This window comes from Triturus cristatus, chromosome 3_1 (genome assembly GCF_964204655.1).
Source record: "Triturus cristatus chromosome 3_1, aTriCri1.1, whole genome shotgun sequence".
NCBI lineage: Eukaryota > Metazoa > Chordata > Amphibia > Caudata > Salamandridae > Triturus > Triturus cristatus.
The window spans coordinates 480786259-480801260 of NC_140583.1; positions in this window are offsets into that span (position 1 = coordinate 480786259).

The following is a 15002-nucleotide window of genomic DNA, read 5'->3' on the forward strand; positions in this document are numbered from 1 at the left end:
TGCAATGGTCTCGGCAATATTATAGGTAGAGCTATTGGTATTGCTCATTATTTTTTTATTATTTTTGTATCCCTAAATAAATGGCATTGTCATTTCTATTGGCATTAGCTTTTTTTTTTGCATATGTGATACCAGTCCTGGGGCTCCTTTCCAAATCATTATGTTTAGGTGTGTACATTAGACTGCATCGACTGTGCCGCACATTTGGCGACGATTTTACTTCATTATTTTGTCATGTCTACACATGTTGACACCAGCTATGCAAGGTCTCACTTCATGAGTACCAGTTTAACACCGGCATGCAGCAAAAAGCAACTGTAAAGCCAGTCAACCTTTGCCAGGGGCCACGATGTATGAACTCTTAATCCGTTTGTGCCAAATTTGTTGTTGTTGTTAAAATCAGCAAATTATGCAGCAGATGATAGATTATGTGGAATTACAGTAAATCCATAATTATGCGGAAATGTTTGCGCCCACAGAACAGCATAATTGCAGTGGCCCTGTCTGCATTCCCCTTGAATTCCGTAGCAGGGACAAGCACAGGTGACGTCCAGCTGCAGAGGCAGTATTTCGTTTCTATTCTAGCACTTTACATTTTTGGCGCAAAGGGAAGGCCGGGGATGAAGTGACTGTGACAGAGCCGCACAAAGCTGGGATTAGGCCAGGTCTCCGTGTTTCGACCCCCGCCCCTCCTCTACTGCGTGTTGTAATGTTCCTCAGAACATTATTAACAATCGTTAGCAGTGCTTGCTTTAGGCAGAACGTTTTTAGAATTAAGATCATATGGGTAAATCTTTTATCGATCTCGAAAGTACGGAAGCCAAAGGCAACACTGGCGGGATTCAATCAGGCGACGGGCAGATCACGCACACAGAATTGAGCAGCAAGCCCTGAACCCGCTGAGCATACTTCCCGCCTTCATTCAATCATTACTTATCGGTGTGAAGGGCGAATATAATCCTTCGCACCCCAATGAAGAGAAGTAAAAAATGGGAGACGAGCTCCCGAAATGTGCCTCAGGGGGCGAGGGGTCGTCATGGGACTATTTCCCCGTCCTCCGTAATTGTGCGCCTCGGTGTATGCCTCTCCAGCGACTCCGAGATCGGAAGTGCCTCGGAATAAAAGTGAAACCCGGTTCATGTCATTCGAGGAGTCACTTAATGCATCAGCACAAGATCAAACAGTGAGGCCTTGCGCCGGTGAACAAAGGTCGCTTGCGGTCTGTGCAGGTAACCCGGCTCTTTCTACACCCCGGCAGCGGCTGCACCAGGGCGACAGCTTGTCACTGTTCACACTTACGGTGGCACGTTCCACCACCACGACTCCTCTGCACTACCGGGGGGCTGGTGCTCACCACAGGAAGTGTGCACGACCCGTGTGTATAGATAGTGCAAGTGGCGCCCAGGATTGAAGAAGTTACTGGGAGGGCTCCCAGGCGCCTGTCACCCTGCGAGCACACGTATGTCCCCGGCAGGACTGCGGCCTACTCTGAAAACATTGACCCGGGTCCCTAAAGGGGGCCAAGAGATGGCAGCGACAACAGGGTGGGGTCCTGAGGAGCAGAGCCCGCCAGTCCAGTCACACATGCAAGGGCCCAGTCACAGAAGCATTTACGAGTACTGACAGAGTACTCTTTTACGCACTCTTACGTGGCTTTGTCAATCGCCCCGAAATGTCCAATCTGCTGGTAGTAAAAGTGCCGGGATGTAGTGCTGGAGCGCCTCCCGAGAGAGGACGCCATGAACACCGCCGCCTTTCTCCGAGGCGAAGCAGAAATGCCTCGGAGAAACGCAGCGGCGGTTTCAGATTCGGGGCCGTGTTTCTTTTTCTCTCCTCTTGCCATTGGCTGGAGGAGAGAAAAACACGCCTAAAAAAGGGCGTGGCTAAAAAGTGGAAAGAACAGCACGGAACACGCCCCCGAATCTCAAAAAGACGGAGCCTATTTGGAGGGACGGCTCTCTCCTCCAATGGCTGGCCTCCGTTTAGGAAGCCAGCCAATGGAGGAGAGCCAAAAAGAGAGGCGGGCTAAAGAGCCACTCTCAGAAACATTAAATCTCCGGACTTCCGGTTCTGCCTTCGGCAGACCGGATGGTCCCGAGACCTTAAAACACAAAACGGGCTAAGACGGAGAAAGATGGAAAAACTGTGGCAAAGAAAGAAAGCAGGGATTAACAAGCCTCCGTCTCTCTCTCTCTGTCTCCCTCCCTCTATCTCTCCCTGTCTCTCTCCCTCTGTCGCTCTCCCTCTGTCTCCCTCTCCCTCCCTTCCTCTGTCACCCTCCGTCTCCCTCCCTCTGTCTCCCTCCCTCCCTCTCTGCCTCTCTCTGTCTCCCTCTGTCATCTCACCCTGTGTGTGTCAGCCCTCAGGCGGGGCTGAGACAGCTTCCCAGCGTGCACACACAACGCACTGAGACAGCTTCCCAGCGCTCACACACAGACCCACCAGAGTACTTCACAGGTCTTTAAAAGACCATTTACATGTTAAAGCTTTGTTGTATTTCACCTCTTAGGCCCCTGCATCTCCACTTTGACAATCACTGGAATCCCCCGCCCCCCCACAGAGCAGAGTCTCAGAGTCCGGGCTGCTGCACCCGACACTCCGACAGTGTTTGCTAAAACTATTTAATTTATTTTTTAAAACACATGTAAGATGTCTGCAAGGTCCGCGGGCCGCCGAGGAAGGCTTGCCGGACCGCTGGCGGCCCGCGGGCCGTACTATGAGTAACCCTGGTATAGCCAATAGGCCTTGCCTTTGTGACCTTATAAATGTTTAGTCATGCTGCACACAAGCTGCGAGTTTACATTAGAAAATAGACAGAGCAACCGTTCACATTTTGTGTAACAGCGGTAGTTGCGCTGGACATTTTTTTAATTGTGTGTGCTTGAAACTTTGTGGTTATACATTGCTTTAAAAATAATTATGAAATATTCAGCCTGTTCTAAGGCTAAGGTCATTTGTCTCCCCGAGGGCATTGGTAGCTTCCAAAGGTGGTGCCTGTAAAAGGCAGTTGTGCACTATATTTCCGTCATTCATGCAGAAGTGTAGTCAGTTGGAAGCGGTCGCCACCTTAATTATTCTGCAGACATGGTAAGTGGAACAGCCATTTCATGTCGTGACCCCCCAATAACGACTGACACGTGGTTATCGGTGACGCTCTTTATTCTCTCTCCATTCCGACACCTCCTGCCCCTAACTCGTCCCTACTCTAACTGCTCGCTTCTTTCCTCGCTCCTCCTCTTCCCCTCACCCCAAGGCTCCGCCCCACCAACCACTCTAATGCTCACAGCATTACATCTCCCCCTTTGTTAATAAAGCTTGTGACCAGTGCTCACATCTCTTCGATCAACCGTCTAGGTTTTTGAGTGTCTCTTCTTGTCCGGAGGGACATGCCTTCAGACACAGTTCCATTGCTGCCCTCAGCGTCCCCTTCCTGACCTATAGGTATCCGATCATGTCCTTCACCGTGTTCAGTCACAGACGTTGTAGGCCCCGGCGTGAGTGTCTCTTTCATGGTGGAACTGCATCTTTGAAAGTGGGGGATATTGCAAGTGATGCGCTTGTTCTCCGACTCAGCCGTCAGCACGGTGCCCTATTGTCTGGTGACCGGGGGGGCTTTGCCCGGAACCAACAGTCCATTTCCTTACTTGGTTCTTGTTTGACCACGACGCAGTCCCTTTCATGAGGCGAGAAAGATCTAGCTCGTCTCCTGTGGTCCGCATAGGCTTTCATGCTCTCCTTGCCAGCGCGATCAGCATCAGTTACTACTTCTTGGTGACGACGACCTGGTGACACCGGTCTTGATGCATCCTCCCAGGCGGGTATCCTCGTCCAGATGGGATGCCCTAGCATGAGTGTCGCTGGACATTTGCCTGTAGTGGCATGGGGTATTGTTCGATATGCTCGAAGCACTTCATTGAGAGCCATTTGTGGATCTCGTCCATCAAGGGTAGCTTGCTGGAAAGTCTCTTTGAGTATGTCCATAAACCTTTCACTAGTGCCATTGGCTTGTGACCACACATGTGTTATCCGCCGATGCTGGACACCCAATGATTTCGCAAAGTCGCTGAATTTCCATCCAGTGAACGGTGGACCATTGTTTGTTCTCAGTTCCTTGGGCACACCCCAGGCTGCAAAGACTTCATCTAGAACTGCAATGGTGGCGGCAGCGCTGGTGGACGGCACAAACCGGGCAATGGGAAAACGTGAGTATTCGTCCATTATTACGAGAACATAGTTGCCTGATTGCATCGGGCCATAAAAGTCTAGGGCTAGTTCGTGCCACACTCCAGGCGGCGGCGGTGTCATCTGACTTGGGGCTGGAGGGTCACCGTGCCCTACTACTGGAAACTGCGGACACTCCTTCGGGGTGACATGTTGAATGATCTCCAGGGAAGCTGCAGGCGGTCGCGCTTGATCCTCCACGAGATGGACATCTTCCTCTACAGCAGACAGTCCATGTGTGTGATGCCCTGGGGTGTCGCGACATGTAACCGGCCAGGTTGACTGATTTGCCTGGCTTGTGCACAATGTCAATGTCATTGCTGACACGATAGAGGACTTCCACCAGACGCAGCCGTTCGGCCGTCGGCAGACTAAGAAGACAGTCAGCCTCCGGCCCTTCTATGACGTGGATCACAGCGGGAACTGACATTGTGTTGTGTCTCAGCGTAGTTGAAAACTTCCCGAGACAGGGAAGTGGCTTCCTGGACATCCAGGTGTAGACCCGAACAAATGCAGGACTTAGGCGCGTCACCGGAATGTAATTTAGTGACGCTCCACTGTCCATCACGAATTTGGTGGCATGTCCACCGACGCTGATGTCCAGTCGGGAATATTTCTTGAGTTGGTCCGGGTCAGCAACCATACTCGCATATTCAACTGAATATTCTTGTTCGTCCGATGTTGACCTGGAGTCTCTGGATGGTGATCTCCTCGACCATCGGGATGTCTGCGACTCCCGACTGGAGTGAGAGGATCTGGACGACGACTTTGGGCGGTCGTGCACCGCTCGCGCGTGGTGTTGGCGGGTGTCGCCGCGCGACGTCCTGTGCGCGTTCTTGTCCTTCTCCCGACGATACTCGCTGCACATGGCTTCAAAGTGGTTGCTCCGCCCACACTTGCGGCACTGCTGACCCATGGCTGGGCAGGCTCCGGTGTGCGGGAAATCATACCCGCATCTGTAGCATTTCCGTGCTGGCGTTTTTCTTACATGATCCTGACGCTTGCTTCTCCGCCTTGCTTCCGGTTGGCGATGTCCAGAATAACGGCGGCGCGACGACAGCCGGGAGTGCCGCCCTCGTTCCCTGGACCCTCGGCGGGAGCGACTGGTCCGCACATGGCATACTTGTTCCCTGCGTTCCGTACGTCCTGCTTCCATGGTTCTGGCGTGCTCCTCAGCCTGATCGTGCACCCTCGTCATTTCTTCTATTTCGTCGAGGGTGTGACTTTTCTTCAATAGTTTTCTCCTGAGCGTCTCGGACTGGCACCCATCGATAACGCGCAGCCGGATGGCGTCGTCCGTCGAGAACGCGTCAAAGTTGCAGTGGCGTGCCAGCCGGCGTAGTCGAGTTATGTATGTATCCATCATCTCATCTTTTCCCTGGTGCGCCCGCTGGAACACATGCCTCTCGTAGTCCACATTCTTCTTGTGTAGAAATTTCCTATCCAACGCCTCACGTACTTTGGCGTACGTCCCTGCGTCCGCAGCCGGAAGTTCTTTAATCATTTTACTAATGTCCTTTCCTATGAGATTGCGGAGCGCGATTAATTGGTCTTCGTCACCGGTTACCTTGGATCCTTTGATATAGTCTTCAAAATCTTCGATCCATTCTTCCCACCTGGGCCCCATGCTTCCACCAACCACGAGCGCCAGGGGCTCCGGAGGGCGCAGGTGCGACAATCCCACCATGATATGTTTTGCGTCCCGGCGTGCAGGGGATCCGTGGTTCGACATCGCGACTCACTCACACAGGGCTCTGTTTATTGTGGCGTCTTCTTGCACTTGCTTGTGCTTGTTTATTTCCACTCCTCCAGTTGGACTGTCTCTATGCTCTCCCACTATCTTGCTTGACGTCTTTCACTTGTCCTTATTCCTATTGCTGCGTGTCTCTTTGTATGTTTGCTCGGGCTTGTTTATTGATTTTGCCAGTGCTTTGTTGAAAACTTCTGGGCGCCTGACTCTAAGATGGCCGCCTACTCCTTTCACAAGGGTGTCTTCCTGTGGCCGCCTGACTCCAAGATGGCCGCCGGGCCGACGTCACACGTTTACACGAGGCTCAGCCACTTCTCCATACACGCTCGGGGCTGCACCGGCGCTCCACTCACCAGCTTCCCTCGAGCTCCTACGCTGTGCTGGGTCCCTCAAGGCTTTGTCAGGTGAGCAGCGCTTCAGTCTCTCCTTCTCCTGGCGCGCGCGTGTTGCAGCCCTTGCGCCGGGGCACTCGCTTCCATCTCTTCGGCCTCAGCCAGCTCTCCGGTCACTCCGGTCACTTGAGCTTGCGTCCTCGGTGCCCAATACTCGACGCGATCTAGGTATCGCGGAGTGCTTCAGGGATCGCTGGTCTTTAGGCGGACGGCGATCCGGTCGGGGCTCACAGGTCGCGACGGCAGCTGCCTCTGCCCTCAGCTCGGGGACGGGCTACGTTTCCTTCAATATTCAAGGGGGGGGGGGAGGGCAGGCTCTTCATCCCACCCTCGTCGCCAGCTGTTATGTCGTGACCCCCCAATAACGACTGACACGTGGTTATCGGTGACGCTCTTTATTCTCTCTCCATTCCGACACCTCCTGCCCCTAACTCGTCCCTACTCTAACTGCCCGCTTCTTTCCTCGCTCCTCCTCTTCCCCTCACCCCAAGGCTCCGCCCCACCAACCACTAGAATGCTCACAGCATTACACCATGTATCTAAAGAGTTAATACTAGGCTTTCCAAGTCCATGCTAAGCTCACACATGCCTTGATGTGAAAGCACGGAGAGTTCCAGCAGACCAAAAGGTTTTGACACGAATCAGCGGCCTGCAGCATAAACACGGTTTACAACAGCCGGTATCATTTACCTATTTTACGTCTCCTTATGTGGTTTTAAAAAGACAAATATGTGATCAAAATAGTGAAACCCGCAACTTTTACTTTTAAGCTAATAAGCATGAAGACGCGGCGTTGTGTCCATGTTGTAGCTAGTGCACTACTTGTGTTGTACCAGGAGAGGAGCCTGTCTCCATAACAATTATCCAGCACCAGCACACACTCGAAGCTGCAAAAGAACAATGATGGACAGAATGCTGCACAGTGTCCTACATTCACCCCAGTACAGAGATCTGGGCCCAAATTCATCGTTTCTTTGCTCCCATGCCATTCTAGTTTATACCCAGCCATATGCAAATCAGTCTTGACCCTGTGCCCTATGGGAACAGTCCAGCCTGAACTCCCAGGCCAGGTCCTCCCTGGACTGGAAACAAGCATCCTTGGGCTAGTTTCGGGGCATCACCCCATATCAGCCAGGCTAGCTTGACTCCAGTGGCATGGAGAGCTCAGGAACCACGTCCTATCATACCCGTCACACTCGGGGTGACAAATGAAAAAATAACAAGTGCTAGACAGAATGCTGCACAATGTCAAACATTCACCCCAGTACGGAGATCTGCACCTAATTCCGTTTTTTTTTGCTCCCCAAGCCATATCCTCGAAACTGTGCATACCTGCAGAGAAGACTACAGATTTGTATGTTAAGTGCCCCAAACGTTCAAAAATTACCCAAATACCGTTACATTAATCTAAAATAATGAGCCTTTACAACTACATATGTAACCGATCACCATTTAGTTCAAGATTGATTTCTGTATGCGAAAGTGTCCATGCAATGTAAATTGCTGACAAGCAAAAAAATCTAAATGTGCACATAAAAGAAATCTGCGATGCCCCTATTATGCAAGTTTTACGTGCAATTTAAAAGTAACAGAATAAACCGAACAGACAAAACAAAATGACAATCCTAAAAAAACGTTGCTTTACAGCTAAAAATAAGACCGGTTGCCATTTAGTTTCAAACAGTTTATGCAAGCAAAAGCATCAAAAGAGAAGCCATCCAAATGGACATAATGACACATGTGAAGCATTTCTCTATAATATAATGAGTAATTATGTGGGATTAGAAAGTACACGCAAGTGGTAAACATGGCTTCTCTCAGTTTGAGGTAACAATAACAAACTACATTTAGTGAGATTGTGCACAATAACCGATAAAAACTTTTTTTATTTCACCGCAAAACGTTCTGCAACTTTGCATACCATCTTAAAAGTCTCACTGTTTTTTTAAAAGTAGTTCTGTTTTTTAGAAGGAAACATAACCCTTAAATTGTTAATTTACTGTGGTCAGAATTCATATTGAAAAACCATCTCTGCTGTACATATTTGGCGCTTGAGATCGCCCACAAATCATTAGCAGATTAACAAGTAAATTCCAGTCTTTGAGACAAGCTTCACATCCAGTAATTTAAGGTAATGTTTACGTAGAAACAAAACACATTTGCAAGTCGGACCAGCCATATAGGGGCATATCAGCAAGGCGAGGCGATAGAATTATCGCCGCTTTTGCGGCCGTTTTCGGCCGAAAAGAGGCGATAATTTTATCGCCTAATTAGCAAGATCACGCTAACGTGTGAAAACTTGCGCTAGCGTAGGAATTCCTAACGCCCAGCTTTGCATCTCTAATGAGATGCAAAGTGGGCGTTCCTGACCTGACTTGAGAGGAGAAATGTCACTCAGTGACATTTCTCCTATCATCAAGCCCCACGCTATGAAGCATAGCGGCAAGAAAAGTAGCGATAACCCTTGTTATCGCTACTTTCCTTACTCCTGCTTCAGGACTGACTTAGCCATGATAGCCTATGGAAGGTGGATATCATGACTAAGTTTGTGAGTCCCTATCATCAAGCTAACGCCACATTGCGTAATATTATTGCTGGGTTTCCAGCGATAATCTTGCGTTAGGCAGTTAGCTCTAGGATCTTTATCGCTTTTGAGATAAGCGTTGCTAATAGCACGCTATCTCAGCGATAAAAATCCACGCTAGCCGGCGATAATTATCCTAGCGCTAAGTGCGCTTAGCGATAATTATCGCCGGTTGTTGCTGATATGCCCCATAGTTCTTTACAGCTATGGCAATTTTCTCATTTACGTGGCGTAGGTATCACCTTTCTAAAAACAAGTAAGTAACGTGGTGGGAGTGAAGGACGGGACAGGAGCACCAGGCTCAAAGTGGAGTGGGAGAGGTGCAATGCCTCATTGCTCCACAGAAACCATACTCAATGTATGTCAATGTATAACTAAACTCCTGTGAGAAAACAGAAACGGTTAGGAAACAGCAAGACTGCTGTAAAAAAATTATAATGACACAATCAGAAACTCCGTCCCTGCCAGCATCCGTGTCCCCACTCCTGCCATGTGTAAGTGTACTAATGAAAACGTATCTGAAAAGAATCATAAGTTATGTATTACAAAACCATCCAATGTGCTGCAAGTTAATTAAAATGCCCACCAATACCTGTGGTAAGCACAGGCATTCTAGTATACAAAAATGAGGATATGAAATGAGGAGTCAGACAACCGTGCATGCCAGTAAACCACAGTGTGACCCTGGTAAAATATACCCAATTGCCTGTGTACAAAGTTGCGGCAACAATGCGAACATCAGGAAAAAAGTGAACAAAGTGCGTGACTTATAAAAAGTGCAGAACGTCTAAGTGACAATTGACAATGAACATGGAGTACAGACTCCGTGTACTGTAAACATGAAGAAATCAACAAGCTTACAATTTAACCAAAAACATGACATAAGCTGATCCTAATGTGCATTGCAATACACGACCGACGCACAATGTAAATAAAATACACTGTAATGAAAAGTGAAAACCCGGTAAAGTTACAACGGGTCATAAAAAACATATGCAACTTTTTTTAAAGTAATAAAGAGTTTTGAAACATGGTGAGAAACACAAAAGAGCTACCGAACGGTATAATTAGTCTCTCCGTGCCTACCAAAAAAACAATTTTAATACATGTTGATCCTTAACTAATAAATGAAAACATAACCAAGCAGTCCGATTTCCTGAGGAGGCATTTATAAAGAAAACCAGCAGGTTTTGGAGAGAGGATGTGGCGCAACATGGCCCAACATCCAGCAATGCTGACTTTGGAACTGGTTGAGAGGGTTCAAGTCTCGGCATTGGTTCTCCCTGAGCATACCAAAAAAAACCAATTTAAATACATGCCCATCTGTATTTAAATACATGTCTATCCATTAACAAGTAAAGGTCAAACAGAAACAAAATGCAGAATGTGGCATAACCAGAGGCGTAGCTAGAGCTTGTGGCGCCCGGGGCTATCCCTCAGATTGCCGCCCCTGGGGGCAGGGGGGGGGGGTGATTGGGAAGAAGGACGGTGAGCACTTGAAAGAGGTCCGAGAGACACGTAGTATCGCTGCTAATAGTGACCTCGATCATGCAAGTTACATGCACGTACATGACACGGTCCATGGCTACACAGTTGAATACACCGGTGACCGGCAGTACAAAGGAGAAAACACAGACTGCATGATCTATCTGGGGACTCAGAAAAACTGCATGTGACATCCATCAGAGAGCTGCGTGAACGAATACCTGGTAATCCCCTCAGCACAATGCAAACACGCACATACATGACACTGTTCAGGGATCCATCCTCTACAGCTGACATTAAATGACCAAATATCATGGCCCCCCCAATTAACTGGCTACATTTTAGCTTCTGTATCGATTAATTAATAGAAAGCTTTCCAATTGCAGGAAAGAAAACAACGAATAAACGCAATATATCTATCTATCTAACTAACTATCGATCTATCTATGGGCAAAGGGTAATCTATTATTTGTCAGCAATGCTCTGGATTGGAGGGAAAGTGATTTACAAGAAGCAAAGCCTCAGGTGTGTCATGAGGACTATTTCCTAACTCAACATTGGTAGTACATAACACGTTACCCTTTGCATACTTTATGTATGGCTTGTTTAGTAGTTATAAACAAATACATTTATATATAATAAAAATGTAAGAGGAGATCGTGAATTAAATCCGAACAGTGAGATGCAGGCACACTGAATAGGCCTTGTGAGCATCAGCAGAGATAGTAAACTCTAAAGACATAGTAGCAAATAATCTCTGAGGAAGAAGAGTGTCTTTTCCACATTAGATGGGTTGCTCTATGGCAATAACATCAAATCTGACATTTGTTGTGGTATAAAATGGGAGGGAGAGAAGGGCATACATGTATTAGTATACATTCTCCCCAGTAGCATATTTAATGTAGCCACATTAATTTTCACTGTCATAGCATAGATCTATATATTGTTCCATTAACATAGATGCCCATAGATATATACCTAAATACCATTTCTCTTTACTTATACACATACATATGTACACATCACAAGCGCAAATGCACATCAACATACTGCTATTGATTGATATTTATATGAAATCTGTTGCCTATTGTGAATACGCACTTAGGCAACCATTCTTTTCTGCTCCAGAGGCCAAACTAGTTCTGCTTCAGACTCAACACAAAATGGCTTCAGTTTATGCTAAATTATATAAACAAGCATTTGCAATGTAATAGGTCTCGCATTTACGCGAGTTTAAGCTATTGACATTATAAATGACAATACCTTTTATTTCTGTTTTAAAAACTAAAACATAAATAAAAGGCTTTGTTATTTGCAATGTCAATAGCTCAAACTCGCGTAAATGCGAGACCTATTGCATTGCAAATGCTTGTTTTATAGGACTTGTCTGTGAACTCTCTGCCACTCTCTAAAGATCCTTTCCTCCCCTCTGAAAACCGTTTAGCTCTTACCTCACTCAGCCTCCTGTACTCCAGCAGCCAGGGTATCTATGGTAGGGGTTGGCCAGTACTGATAAAGTCAAAAGCTTGTAGCCAGCTACAGACCTCATGGTTTTACCAGTGCTTGTTTTTAATAAAGCATTTTACACCTAGTTTTTGGGCACTTCATCAACCTTTGTTCGAAGATGTTAGAAGAACATTGAAGGGATTCTGCACACTTGGAAATATTTTGATAGCTCTGCTCATTACAGGGCTCGTAGAGCCAAACCAGAGCATCTGCTGGGTTTTCCCAGTTTATTTGTTGGGTGGATTGGGCAGGACAGAAGGAAAGAAAGGAAGAAGGGAGGGTGGAAGGAAGGAAAGAAATGAGGCAAGAAGGAAGGAAGGAAAGAAAGAAGAAAAGACCAAAGGTAGGAGATAGGAAAGAAAGAAAGATGGAAACAAAGAAATAACAAAGGCAAGAAAAAAGAAGGAAGGAAAAAAAGAAAAAAGAAAGCAAAATGGAAAGAAAGAACGAAGGTTCAAAAAAGGAAGAAAGAAAGCAAGAAAGAATGAAAGCCAGAAAGGAAAAAGGAAAGACTGCAAGAAAGAAGGCATAACTTAATACAGAAATCTACACAACCTATTATGCTGTGAAGTAGCTGAAGTCAGAAACAAAACACGCTCCAACAGCTATTTTCAACACCATTGGCAGGATAACGGAACTGATGAGACCGGACTGTGCCTTTCTTACATTAACAGCGCCCTGCTATCACTCGAGGCACTGGACTGTCCTGAAAGGCCAGGCAGGCAGTGCAGTCTTTCGGGGGTGTAAGCAGCTGACAGGTTGCACATCCTTGGCTTGAAAGGCAATATCAGACAGCTTGCACAGTCGTTCACATTCTAAGCACTCAACTGGAAGCTCTTCTCAGGCTTGCTTCCCTGTCCTGCTTCCGTCATGGTTTAACACCCCACACCCCTCTTGTGCTTCTGTCACTTAAAATGGTAAACATATGATGTAATTTATTGGTGCTATACTTTGTAAAAATATTTGTATACACAGAAACATTTGTTAGGTACTTTTCAGTCTGACAGCCTAGAATAGAAGGTCGTTCAGTCAAAGGCTCGAGGCTAAGAAATGATTGATGGCTTACCAAGCCCACGCTCAAACAGTTTCTTAACAGTATGTGCCAACTTCATGCAATAGTATGACTGGCTAGCTATCTCAACCGTAAGTGTGGGGCTCAAAAGTGAATATGAAAAAAAAGCAAGAGAATTATAAAAAAATATTTTCAGATTGTTTTGATTTGGCAATACTTTTTACCGCATGAAAAGCATACATTCTTAACAATTGGGCACAACTAGGCTGCACAATCTGTATGAGTAACAAGAGGTGACAATTGAAGTAATTAAGGAAGAGAATTCACCCATAGCCCTAGAATACCAAAACATTTTATTAAATGTGGATTAATTACTTGCCTTTTTGTAGACATCGATAGATTCCAGCAGCGTTGTGAATGCCAGCGCACGCCATCATTCAATTTGCGGCACCACCAGCAAAACGGCCCACGGAGGCGCGCACCTTCCTCTAAACTCCCGGGCAGCAGGAAGTGACGTCCGCAGCAGTTGCGACCGTGCGCCTGCACTTCAAAAACTGGGGCGCGGCACTGGTGGCCCGTTGCGGCGGCCTTTATAATTAATTTGGGGACACTGACTTAGTGAGTGTCCCCAAATAAATTATAAAGGCCGTCGCAACGGGCCACCAGTGCCGCGTTGCTGCCACCCCCAAATATGCCGCCTGGGACGGTCCGCCCCCACCACCCCTCCCAACTACGCCGCTGCCCGAGAATACTAGTTAAGGTAACAGCTTATGCACACGGAATACATATTATTACATTATTTTTGGTATTTTTCTTTTTATGTATTTTTTTTCCAATGTTTTCTAGTATGATAAATTCTCATGGAAATGGGTAGGTTTATGCATCTTGCTATCCAAATAAGCCAATACATTGAATTGAATGTAGTCGAAATGTGTTGATGCAAAGGCAGGAAAGCAGAGTTTATGAAACAAAATCCATTAATGAAAGAAGCAAAGTGTTGTGTGAGGACTTAAGATGTTTATGCTTCACAGTTTGCTCCACCACTATTAAAAGTAAGGGACGATCCTTGTTTATTTAAAAAAGGCACGTGTAAATTATATAAACAGATCGGGGCTTTAAACGTTTGTATGGACACTCTTAAAACTTCCATATGTATATAAAATTATTTATTGTGTTGGAAACTAGGCTTTTAATGTATGATAGTCTCGTTGAGCACAACTTATCAGTAGAGCGATTCAACATTTCGTACAAATTAACTTATCTTATATACCATGTCAAAAGTAAGTAACATAACATTTCTTTCGATCAATTTAAAATAATTGTAAGTGAATATTATCAAAGAAAGCAGTGGCTTCGATAGACTTTAGTTTCTATTCCACATATATTAATTAAAAATTGTGTTGTCTTTCCTAAACACAGGAAACCCTCTGCTTAACATTTTGGTAGGCATGTACTCTTTCGGGATTTTTAATAAATACTGCATAATACTAATTTCCTGTGCTTTGATTTGGCAATACTTTTTACCGCATGAAAAGCATACATTCTTAACAATTGGGCACAACTAGGCTGCACAATCTGTATGAGTAACAAGAGGTGACAATTAAAGTAATTAAGGAAGAGAATTCACCCATAGCCCTAGAATACCAAAACATTTTATTAAATGTGGATTCATTACTTGCCTTTTTGTAGACATCGATATATTCCAGCAGCGTTGTGAATGCCAGCGCACGCCATCATTCAATTTGCGGCACCACCAGCAAAACGGCCCACGGAGGCGCGCACCTTCCTCTAAACTCCCGGGCAGCAGGAAGTGACGTCCGCAGCAGTTGCGACCGTGCGCCTGCACTTCAAAAACTGGGGCCGCGCACGCACTGCGCGGTACTGGTGGCCCGTTGCGGCGGCCTTTATAATTTATTTGGGGACACTGACTTAGTGAGTGCCCCCAAATAAATTATAAAGGCCGTCGCAACGGGCCACCAGTGCCGCGTGGCCGACGCCCCCAAATAGTGCCGCCTGGGGCGGTCCGCCCCCACCGCCCCCCCCTAGCTACGC